At 34.1% G+C, this 12,418-nt stretch overlaps 1 protein-coding gene across 1 annotated transcript in view; it reads left to right on the forward strand.

Annotated features, from left to right (window-relative positions):
• Window positions 1-4,372: 4,372 nt before the first annotated feature.
• The window catches only part of LOC117793638 (protein sprint), a 129,070-nt gene continuing 121,024 nt past the window's right edge, over window positions 4,373-12,418 (forward strand). Inside the window, exon 1 of the mRNA XM_034634006.1 lies at window positions 4,373-4,628. The gene's annotated coding sequence lies outside the window, so the exon portion shown is untranslated. The remainder of the gene's footprint in view (window positions 4,629-12,418) is intronic.

A 12,418-nucleotide genomic window follows, 5' to 3' on the forward strand; every position in this document is an offset into this window, starting at 1 on the left:
GTTTGTCTAATTGGGCAACCTCACCAGGTATCATTATAGACTGTACATTAAACGGGGCAAAAGTTGAAGTAGATAAGCAGCTGCGACCCTGTAAAGTAGATACACAGTTGCAATTGGCTATAATGAACTTGAAAGCAAGGGAGAGGGATAGAAAGAGAGATAGGTACAGAGATACCTAAAAAAATACTAGTTATGTAAAAAAAACATGGTAAGCTCGAATTTAGCGGAAGCGATTTTTAACTATCTTAGCTCGAATTTTTTTTTAAACTATCAATTGAGTTAACTTAACCGATTTTTATTAAAAATAAATTTTTTTTCAATCACTCTCCTTTTTCCATACTTTACATTACACACTTTTTTAAAAACTTCAAACTGTCATAACTTTGTGAAATCTAAACAGATTTTCTTGCGGAATATCAATTTTATCATTATTTGGCCTTTATTTTCAGTCTGCATTAAAACTGGAAAATTAAGTTTTTTACCATCACGGAACTTTTTCAAAAAAAAGTAACTTGACGTATTATTTTCCAAATGATCGACGACATTCTTTTTTTTCCCAATTTTTACATTTCGGTTTCAAGCCTGAAAAAATGTTTGTTCTCGACTTATATTTAGACGAAAATTTTGAGTTTACGAAAATTTTGAGTTTTGAGTGTACAAAATATTGAAAAAAACTAAATTTTTAAAATAAGAGAAACCATTGTGATCGTAAGCTTGTTTTTTATATCTTATTTTCTCAAACTTGTCTCATATAAAAAATAATTGAAGACGAAATATATTTATGTTAGTCATTTTTAAAAATTGCTAAAATATGTTTAATAGCAGTTATCTTCAAAATCTCTAGAGATTGAAAGAATCAATTGAAATTTGTATAAGTTTTGCTTTAATGTATTTTTGGAGCTAGCGAATTTAAAATTGGAATATGTTTTATACTATTAAGTAAAGTATAAAAAAACCATATTATAATTATAAAAATAAAGAGATAAAATTAATTAATTTTAATTAAAAATTAAAGTATGTCGTGTTTTCCGAATATCCTATACAAAAATAATCGATTTGACATTTTCCTAGCTATCTAGGAAATTAGTTCAGGTTTCATATTGTAAGACTCATTGTATGCAATCCCTGATAAAATCACTTGGAATAAGATGCTAAGACCCCGCCCAAAGATGTATGGGTTTGTCTGAGTGCCACGCCCCCTTTGTTGAGTCAAATTGTCCGGCATTGTTGTTTGTCCAACTGGTTCACATGACCTCCGTATAAAATGTTCACAGGGCATTTTTATGCTACGAAATTCAAAGACCCAGCGAACAGAAGCCTTTGTAAGACGATTTGACTTTTTGTATTTTTTTAGGTTTTTTTTAGACAATTTTATTGTTGTGCAGTGGAAACTGCTAATTGAACAGTTTTTGTTATTTAACCATGTTTTATTGTTTAAACAAAAAAAAGTAATAATAATAATGCGAAAATAAGAGCAAGAAAAAAAACAAGAGCGTTGAGCGAACTATTTACAGACAGACAAATGAACTATATATATCAGAGGGGTATATGGAGGGAGCCAGGTAGCGAAGAAGGTGGAGGGTGGGGAGGGGTGGCAATTGGTAACCGGATTCCAGACTCAGCATAGTTCAATGTTTTGCTACTGGGGCAAAACAAAGAACACGCCCCACTTGGGGACGCAGCGTTCAAAAAGTAAACAGAAAAACCATTAACGCTTACAAAAAAACCACTTGACAAGCTCGTGTTGTTGTTTTTGTTGATGTTGTTATTGTTGTTGTTATTGTTTGTTGCTGAATTGTGCATGAAAAACAATTACAATTTCGCAAACAAAGATAATTTGCGAATGAGATCGACGACACGATATAATGACGACTGCAACGACAATGACGATGATGACAAGAGAATCCCTGAGAGACTGAGAGACAGTGTACATTAAGCGGGGGTGAACTTAACTACAGTATACACAGTGCAAACTAACTAAATTAGTAGTTAAGTGTACACACAATACTGTGAAAACAGGTGTTAGTATAATGTATAGCTTGGAAAGCAAAATGCAAACTAGGAAAACTTTTGGAATAGAATTTGTCTTCTGTCTAATGATTTCGCTTGGGTTGGAATATGATACTTAAACGTCTAGTTTACATAGTAAAGTTGATAAATAAATGCTACTCCATAACTTTAAAGTTCCCTCAAGTTAAAAATTAGTCCAAATAAAGGGTACAAAATATTATATGTAATATTTAATAAAGGAAGAAAATGAGCTTTTTGTAATTCCCATCAAACAATTACGCTGTTTATTTATGTGTGACATTTACTGTATAAACTTAATGAACAAGCTCATCAAGTTTCTGAAACTGACCGCATTAAGAGCCAAAATTGAATAATTTCTTTAACAAGTCAATGAAGAGTTTCTTTGTTAACAAAGAAGAAATAAAATTGAGGTGGAGTTATGTCTGGAGTTGGTATTTCCGGGAAGAATGTGATGTTCACCTAAACTGCCGAATTTGCTTTGGTAAGGTCTGGGTGTATTCTCGGTTATTAACCTTCGCAAAAGTTCCTTGGGACTTACGAATATTTTTTGGGATAATAACACCATAATGCAAAATCAAAGAAAAAACTTACACGTAAATTTTATTTTTAATAATGTCTTTTAAAGGGAATAGAACTATTATGCCTTTTCTTGATCTTGATCATGAGTTCTGAAGAAAACGACCTCACTCTTAAATTTAAGGATCTTAGGGACTCAATCTTTAATTTATCTATCCTTGAAATGAACCACAAAGTAACTCCATTTTAATACTTGACCTTAAACAAAGTTACTACATTTATACAATTGTTTAAATTTGAAGCAGCAAATGTTTAAAAAGTGTCAACAATTTGATGTCGTGTTTAGGTAGTGAGAAGTGAAAATGCAGATAATGATTTTAATGATCCACAGAGCCTCCACATATAGAGCTTCTCTGCTGACCCACTAAAAGTAATCGTGCGTAATCCATACAAAAACAACAATAGCAACAGCAACAATAGAAACATCAAAACAATCTGGTTTACGACGTGAATTGTTTATTACGCCTAACGAACTTTCTATGCTGGGGCAATTGCCACTTACATAATCGACGCGATATACCCCCCACCCCCACTCTTCTTACACTCCTCCCCAACATTCCCATTCTGGCAATGACGCTGCATTTAGCGGCAAGGTAATCAATGTGGCATCTCCACTGATTGCATCGTGGGGAAAGCACGAGAAATACTCACAAAACACGACAAATACATGTATTAAGATTTGACACATTCTCTACAAAAGAAAGCGACAATTTTATTATTTTTGAAAATCATTTTGGACTTTCAAACACAAAATTCATACGTAAAGTGTCGAGTGAATTCTAAACAATTTTAAAACAAATTTTGCACTGCGATTGCGCTTTTATTCGCATTCGAATTTAAATTATGGCGCCAATAGACGCTGTGACTGTCAATTTCAACTATCGATAAGTGGCGATCGCTTTTTTAAATTACATGTTTCCACTTTGAAAATGCAGCTGAAACAGTTATTTCGTTTTTATTTTTAAAAGTATTACAAAGGTATATAATTAATTATTATTAACTGTTGGTAATATAATTTAGATAAATGCATTGAAAATATTTAATAACATTTTTCATTTATTTATAAGTAAGAAATATCGGATATTCAAATTGCATATGCTGTTTCTTTTAAAACGTTTAAATACATTAACTTTATTTATTAGTTAAGAAATAACAACTATAAATGCATTTAAAATTAAATATATAGTATTTTTTAACTGAAATTAATTGTTAATTGTACGTTATTTACCAAATTTTGAACTTGCATTTGCATTTAAATTTCATTAATTTAGATTATGCAGCTTAACTGCATTCAGTGGAAACGTCAGAAAATGAATTTCGTGGTGAATGCCTGACGTTACATTATCGATAGCTCAAATGTTGAGTGCTGCTCATGCTATCGATAGTAGCATCGATTGCTTTAGAAAGATTAGTCTGTTTGGCGCAATTGTAACGCAAAGATCGTGAGTCTCTCTCTCGTTCCAGCGGAGAAACGGTTGCGAGTTTAAGTTGCCCGGCTAAACAAAAACGGGAGCGATTGTTAATTCCGCTTATTTTTTGATTAAATACAGATTTTATATATGTATATTTTTTGTTAATCTGAAACTTAGTAATTGGCATTGGCATTGTTATTGTTGTGCGTGTGCGTGCTGGCAGTGAGAAGAGTTGCGGCATCGTCAGCGGGAATCATTTATTTTGTTTGTTTATTTTTTTTTTTAATGTGTCGCGCAATTAAATAATTAACGTACACATTTTTTAATTTCATTAATATTAATTGTTTAACGCAACAACAACAGCAAAAGCGACAAGCAGCGCGGCGAATGCTGCTGGCAAAGCAATAAGCAAAGAAGTAAAGTGTGATACGCGAATTGATGTGAAGTGTAAAGTGCGTGCAATTTGAATTGGAGCAGCGACACCAGCAGAGACAGCGACAGCGACAGCAACAGCACCAAAAGCAGCAGCAGCAGCAGCAGCAGCGGCAGCAGGAACACCGACAGCGACCGCGACAGCGACAGCGAGAGCAATTGGCCTGCGGCGTAACTGTAAGTGTGTAAGGCAAATTCAAATGATTGCGACTTCGCTCTCAGCTCCACTCCACTCAACTCAAATCAACTCCACTCAACTCCTTTTATGTACTCGTGCTTTGTCGACGTTGCTTAAGTTCAAGTTCAGCTTTAGCCTGCAGTCGGTAGTCGGTAGTCGGCAGCCTTCGGCTAATTTGCCGGTAAAATGCTTGACGCGTTTGTCGCCCACAACTTGAACTTACAGCAACAACAAGACACATATGCGCTCGCATGCTCTCACCAATGTTTTACAGGCGTTTCGCTCTTACTCTCTCACAGTTGCTCTCCTGCATTTTGTTGCGTACATTGCACCTTTGCCTGTTCCTTAGCCAGCCTTGTTGCTGTTTTTGTTGTTGTTGTTGCTGTCTTCTTTTATTTTGTTGTTTCGCTTTCAATGCGTTTTGACAGCGAATTGCTAATCGCCGCGGCATTTCGCACTCCCCTTTCCTCCCCCTTCTGAAGCCACCCACTCAGTACACATGACGAGATCATACACACAGACACACACACACACACACACACACTCTCTGTCGCTCTCAGTGCGCACACCTTGTTCGCTCGCATTCTTTGAGTTTTTGTCATTTCCTTTGCCACAGCAGCAACAAATTTCTTTGATAAACAACATTTGATAAGTAATTCTAATATTTCTCTCTTTTTTTTATTCTTTTTCAGTTTTTCGCATGTTTTACCTTTATTCGCATTGTTTTTCGCAAGAAAGATAAGCTCCTCTCTTTCTCTCTCTACCCGGGAATCACTTGGCTTATCGCAAGCAAAAATTTGTTGAGAACTCCATTTTAATTCCATTACCACATGGCTTATCTGCTCTATCTCTCGTATTACCGAAACTTACCTAGTCATATATCTCCATTAGCTACGCTATTATAATGTCCATTCAAATGCAATTTAACGTCGTCGTCGTCATCGTCGTCATACATTATTAGCTTTAGATAGAGAACGCTGTCTTATCAGTAGACCTCATAGTTCTCATTACGCTGGTCAGTCAGGTAAGATTCCCAGTGTGTGTTTTTTGTGTTGTGTTTGTATTTGACTAGAGATTTGCTTCTCATATGGACACACTGGACGGGAGTACTTGTGTAACATACATGCATAATCCCAACTTGTATTTGTTATAGTCTATCTCCCTCTTTATAGTTATACAGATCGTTGTAAGATTATTTTCAGTGTGTAATAGATTTTATTCGTACTGAGCTAACCTATTTTAAAGCTATTTGTATATTTCTTTGCAAGATTTGCAAGATAATTTTCAAGTTGATATACTTAACTTCTTACATTTTTCTTACTGTCTTATCATATTCTAAAAACCCTGAGCTGTTGATCTGATGTAACTCAAAATCATTTACATTTTTATTCTATAAATGTATAGTATACACTTTGTTCAGTATTAAAATTACATAATTTAAGTGATTTATTCAATTCTAAAACACCTTCCTAAAAATTATTGTCAATATTTTGATCTACAGCAAAGTAATCTCACATTCCATACATTCCATTCTGTATACTTTTACAGATTTAACATAATTCTCAAGATGAAGCCACAAGTGGAAAGAGTCTACAAACTTTTGCATAGTATTATCACTAAAGGTATATCGTTTTAAGCGATAAGAGTTTTTTTTCAATGGAAACTAACAAAATAGTACAAAAGAAGAGTGAAAAATAAATATAAGCAATAACATTAAAGATGAAAAACAATATAATAATGAAATCGATGTGAATTACTTAGAAAAGAAAGCTGAATGAAAGAATGAGAATTATTGCAAAAGAAAAAAAAAAAAAAACACAAAACTGAAACTGAGATGAGATACAAATATTTAAATTATCGTATTATGTCAGCGATCACATTCTTATTGATGATCATCGGTATATAAAATTATTCAAATATTTTGAGCTTGTTTTTGACTAAGCTTGAGACACTTGTTAATAAAATGTGGATCGATCGATGGATCAAACGTATGATCGCTTAGTGGACTTTACCCAGTGATCTACACTCGCAAACACCCACTTGCATTTTTGAAATGAATCACAATAAAAAGTGGCGAAAAATTTAGTGTTGGCCAAAATATGTATGTGAGATCGGTTTGCGATCAGTTTGCGATCATTTAAACGATCGTTTCCCATGTGGGCGATACGGCAGCAGCAGCTAACCGAAAAATATTGATAGAGTTGGGGTCTGTTTACGCTTGTTTGTTGTTGTTGTTGTGGCCAACTGTTTCAATAGAAAGCCGATGTTTCGAGTCCGAGGTCAGGCTGAAGACGATCGCAGTGTTGAGACGCTCTCGTTCATACTTACATACAAACATACTTATAAGTATGTATGTTTTTACGATCAACGTTCAACGCTGACGACGATCGTCAGCGTCTAAATATAGATTTCGACCATATTTGATGATAAATATTGGCAATGAGTGTTGGGTCCAGACCAACCGGACCTACCTCAACCTGTGGCCCAGCTATAAGTATCTGTATCTGTATCTTCTAGCTGCTGCCTTTTGTATCTGTAGCTGCGGCTGCTGCACGTGTGTGTTGTTGCTGATGTTGTTGCTGTTGTGGCACAAACCACGCGCATTCAACAGACAGGGGCAACATGTCACAGACAGCAGCCCCCACACGACATGCGACATTTTTGCAGCGACTGCGCTGCCACTGCAGTGTTGTTGCACGCAGTTGTTGCAAGTAGTTGCAAGCAGTTGCTGCTGTTTCTGTCTCGGCTGCTGCTGCCTTAATAAGTTTTAATCTATTTGTCAATATTTCCTTGTTTAGTTCTCAAACATTGCGCATGTATCTGTAGCTTCACTTATATCTATATTTTGTATCTCTATCTGTATCTGTCCGTGCTCGGCGTATCTTTTTGGGCCCAGTTCTTCGTCTCGTCGCCTTGCCACACAATGCCTGCGTATTCATAAACAAGGCGACTCCCGACTCCCAACTATATAGCTTCGACTCAGACTCTGACTCCTTAGCAGGCCCTCATCTAGTTTTGCGGTTGCCACTTCCACTAGGTTGCTATTCGCCTTCTCCTTCTTTTCTTTTCACTTAAATTTTATTTGTATACCCTTGCAGAGAGTTTAATAATTTTATCACGAAATGTGTAACGTATTTTAGAAGACAAACCTCATAAAGAAAATACATTTTTGATCAGAACAATAAACTGATTCGATACAACCATGACAGGTGTGTTCCACAAATCTCTAGAAATTTTTTTAACAACTGCTTTGGAAAACAATCTAAATGTTGGTTTTTTCCAAAATTTTCGGATATATTTGCGAAGTTAAAAAAAATAGTCAGCCATAAAGCTATTTCAAATTTTAACAAAATTAAAATTGTCAATGTTAAATTTATACATTTGTATTAAAAGTTTTCATCACCTTTTTTTTTATATTTCGAGATATTTTTTTCAAGTTTATGAAAAAATAAAAAAGTTAAAATTTTTAAACAAACTCTTTTTTTTTTGAGATATTTTATAAAATTTCTGTTTTGCCAAAAAAATTTCTTGATAATATATTTTTTTTTATTTACAAAGACCTGCAAGGGTATCAAAATTTCAGATTGCCGAATAAAATATATTTTTCTTGTACTTTTCTTCTTTTTTTTTTATGCGTTTTGTTTGTCTTCGCTGATATGTACGAATGTACCCCTTTTCTTGCCGCTTCCCACCGCTTCTCATTTTGCTAGGCGTCCATGCAAACTGTCGTCATTGTATTGTCATATTGCTGTTGCATGTGTCTCCTTGCCACCACGCGCTGTCTCTTTCGCCCTCTCACTCTCTCATTATATCTGAATGTGTGTCTGTCTGTCTGTCTCTATGTTTGTTTGTTTGTCGTTGCCAGTAGTTTCAGTTTCTGTTTCTTTTTCTCGTTCTGTGCTTCCTTAGCTGTTGCACGCAGAAAGTAAAAGTTGAATCTTATGTGTGGCCTAATAGAGTTACCACATTGATAGTTCTACCCTTTAAGCGAAAGTCTATGTTTTACAGCATATTAAATCCATTAGGAGGTAGCTTTATGAATGTAAGTTAATACATAGGTATATGTTTTAAAGCTTTTACAACGAAATATGCCAACAATAAGTTGGTAACTAGATGTATATTATAGCTTTTCTTAAGACTGATTTTTCCTATTTTGTGGCTCCTAAAATAAAATGTTGGATCCAGCATATCATAATCAATTTTTAGTTTGTTTTAATATTTTCATGCCTACATTTCTTTTTCAATGGTATATCCATATTTTTTTTGGACTCCTTTATAAACGCTAAAAATTTCTAGATACCTTAACGAAATTTAGTCATAACTCAAATTCGGCCTACCACCTATATTCAAATCAACTCTTTTAATAAAAAGGGTATTTATTCAGTCAAAATTATAAAATCTATAATATAGTAAAAGCTAATTATAATCTTTAAGCTTCGATAACTTTTGCTAAAAATAAATCGCTTGTCAAATGAAATGCAAACCACATTCCATTTAGTAAATAAATAACACAAATTTTTTGAAAAATTCAAGCTTTAAGTATCATATACATATATTAAGCTTTAATAAAGTGTCATAAAAAGTGCGGCCCGTTTCAAGGCGAGGTTTTTATACAGTATCTGTATCAGTATAAGATACATGCATGTATCTAGTGTCGATTGTATAATGAGCTTCAAGTATCTCAGAGATAGATTTCCATAGTGTAAAATACCAGTTCTTTTTTTTTTCGGTTCAGTATGATTGACTTCAAAAGCGATAAGCGAAATGTATGTCAAAAGTATCTAAGACATGTCTCTAACCAATTGGAACAACTGACCTTGCACAAGCCGATTTGCATTGTTGAAGTCAGAGTAGATACAGTATCTGTTAGATATTAAGCGCAAGCAAGCGTATCGGCTCTCAATTAATGATGATGGTTTCGCATTCACTTATGACGCTCTCAATTGTGCAAAAACTATTTTCACAAATTGATTAAAAAGGACACATTGCGACCCAATTTATGCACTTCGCTGTAGAGGGGTCGCTGTGATAGGACGGGGGAAAAAGGGAACTGCATTTCAATTACAGCAAATCGACGCTTATCAAAGGGGAAAAAAATAACATTTCAGTTTCAATTGATTTATTGAGGAATCAATTGACAAAATGCGAAGAATGCGATCGCCTTGGCGACACATGAGATGCGGACGTTAAATCACCTTCAGCCTCAATTTGCTGGCGACGTCAACAGCGACGATGACATCGACATCGACGTCGACTGCGCTGTGTGCGTGCTTATCAAGAGTCGGCAGAGCTCGAGCTTGAGCTACAGCTCGAGTTTATCACAGAAAAAAAAAAAAAAAAAAAAAAACAAAAGGCTGTCTAAGATAAGACACAGTCGAAAAACAGAGAACTGTGATTTAAATGTATCTGTATCTGTAGTTGTATCTCAAGCCGTGCTGTCAGCTGCTTACAGCTGTCTCTCTATCTCCAGTCTCTATCTGTAAATGTGTCTGTATATTTGCATAAGTGTGTGTATCTCATGGATACACTTTGCTTTCAATTTATGGCTCAATATCATTTAATTAACTTCAATTTTACGCTCTTCCCACCTTAACACGAATACCCACCAAATGTAGTTATGAATATTTTTTTTAAATTGAAATTGAATAAACAATCGCTGGGAATTTAAATTTTTGTTGTATCAAGTTGATGCCTTTGTAGAAAAACTTGAATCGGATTCGAAATTGGAATTGGAACTTTGTTTGAAATTTCATGCTTCACACAATCTCAGTCGTCGCAGCTGTTGATGTTATTGTTGTTGTTGTTGCTATTGTTATTGTTACTGTTGTTGTTGTCTCATATGTCACCATTTGCTAATGAGCCGGTCCAAAACTGAGAAGAGAGGAAAAAAAATGGTAAACATAAACAAGAAGCATCAACAAGTTGAGAAATCTGGATGCCCAAAGCGATCTTTAAATGCTCTTTAGCCGTTCGTAAATATTTAGTTAGTTTAAACTATAGCGCAGACTAAATATTATCAGCGCAAATACCCTGTAATCTCTGACAACAAGGGAGTTGGAGGACCCTAAGCATGTTCAGACTCTGCTTTTCAGACAAAAATATTTACTTATTTTAATGGAAAGTTGTGCGATTTTCCTCCTGTCTTATAAACTTATTTTTCACTGTTCCATTCTACTGTTCTACTCTGATTTACAGTTTTGCATATTTAGACAAAAACATTTTCTTAGTTGAGTTGAAAATTTTGTTATTTTATTTCTGTTTTAACAGCTTATTTTCCACTTGTTTATATTCTATAACAATTTTTTTGAAAATATCTTCTGCTCACAATAAATACTTATTTTAATTAAATTTTTTCAACCCACTGTTCCGCTTTTGAAATTCTATAATTGCTTAATTTTCATGATTTACTCCACTATAATTTGTTTTTCATTCAATAATGCTGTTCTTTAAAATTATGTTAGTTTTATTTTCATCACTTATGTTTCTATTTTCTCAATTACAATGTTCTATTTTCTTTATCCTATTGCTCCTTATTCTTAAAAATCAATTTCCATGTACCACATTTTGATATTATTCTTTGCCAGCTCAAATTGTTCTGAATTCCACTGTTCCGCATACATAAGCTACACAAAAAGCTATTTTAAAAATTCAATATTTCCTATTCTTACTCCGATTCCAAACGTTTCAAGTGCTCCACATTCCACTGTTCCATATTCATGTGCCAAAAATTTGTCATTATTTGAGTAAATTTACTATCTGAAATATGCCTAATCCAATTCCATTTTATTTCACCAACTAAGTATACCAGTTCTAAGCACATGAATTACTCACTCATGAATTACATAGACAAAAATTTGGAATTGTTAGGTTTACTTTCCATCTAGATATCTGTTCCGCACATTTCCATTTATATCTCTGGCGGTTATGTTACGATCTAAATGCGACTAATGACAAATTCAAAGCACTCCACACAGTGCATAAAGTGTAAATCATATAATAAACAATTTATATACACAATGGAGCTTAAATAAATAAAACTCCCGGGACAACAGCTCATTTCGTATGCATTTAAGCTTGAATAATGAGCTGCGACTGCGACTGCGACTCTGACTGCGACGCGACTGCGACGCGACTGCGCTGCAGCAGCGCTGTTAACTGCGTTGATTTGTCGCGTTTTTCACGCATTTCGTATTGTATTTATTTTATTTTTCTGTTTATTTATTTTCTTGAATCTTTTTTATTATTTTGATGGCCGATTTTAAAGCTCGCTTAGTTCGAATGCATTTCGAGTATTTTTTGTTGTAAATTGTTTCGTTGTTTTTGCTTCTTTTTTAGTGTTTTCTGTTATCAAATCGTGTAAATCGCTGGCACTTCAATTTGCAATTCAACTTCCGTCAACTGCTGAGGAATTTTGAACAGGCTTGCTTACATTTCTGAGCTAGTTAACGAAAAAAATTAATGATATTTAAAAGCAAGTAGGTAGGCTCTAGACGAGACTGCTAAGCTTTAAGATACCCTGAAGTAATAAATAATGGCATTTTTTGTTGAGTTTTGCTTATATTTTTTCAACACTTGAATACATTTTGTGTCTTTTTTTGCGATTGTTTTAAAATATTAACAATAATAAATTTATAATGTAAAATTTACCAGTAAGTATATCTGTGATTTTCTTACACAGAATAAATCTGAAATCTCTAGCTTCAATAAGAAAAGATAACTGCAATGTATTGAATATCTTTAATAAATATATCTTTTAGAAACATAAAGATTAACTAAACTCATTAAATAT

The sequence above is a fragment of the Drosophila innubila genome, chromosome X (genome assembly GCF_004354385.1).
Source record: "Drosophila innubila isolate TH190305 chromosome X, UK_Dinn_1.0, whole genome shotgun sequence".
Taxonomy (NCBI): domain Eukaryota; kingdom Metazoa; phylum Arthropoda; class Insecta; order Diptera; family Drosophilidae; genus Drosophila; species Drosophila innubila.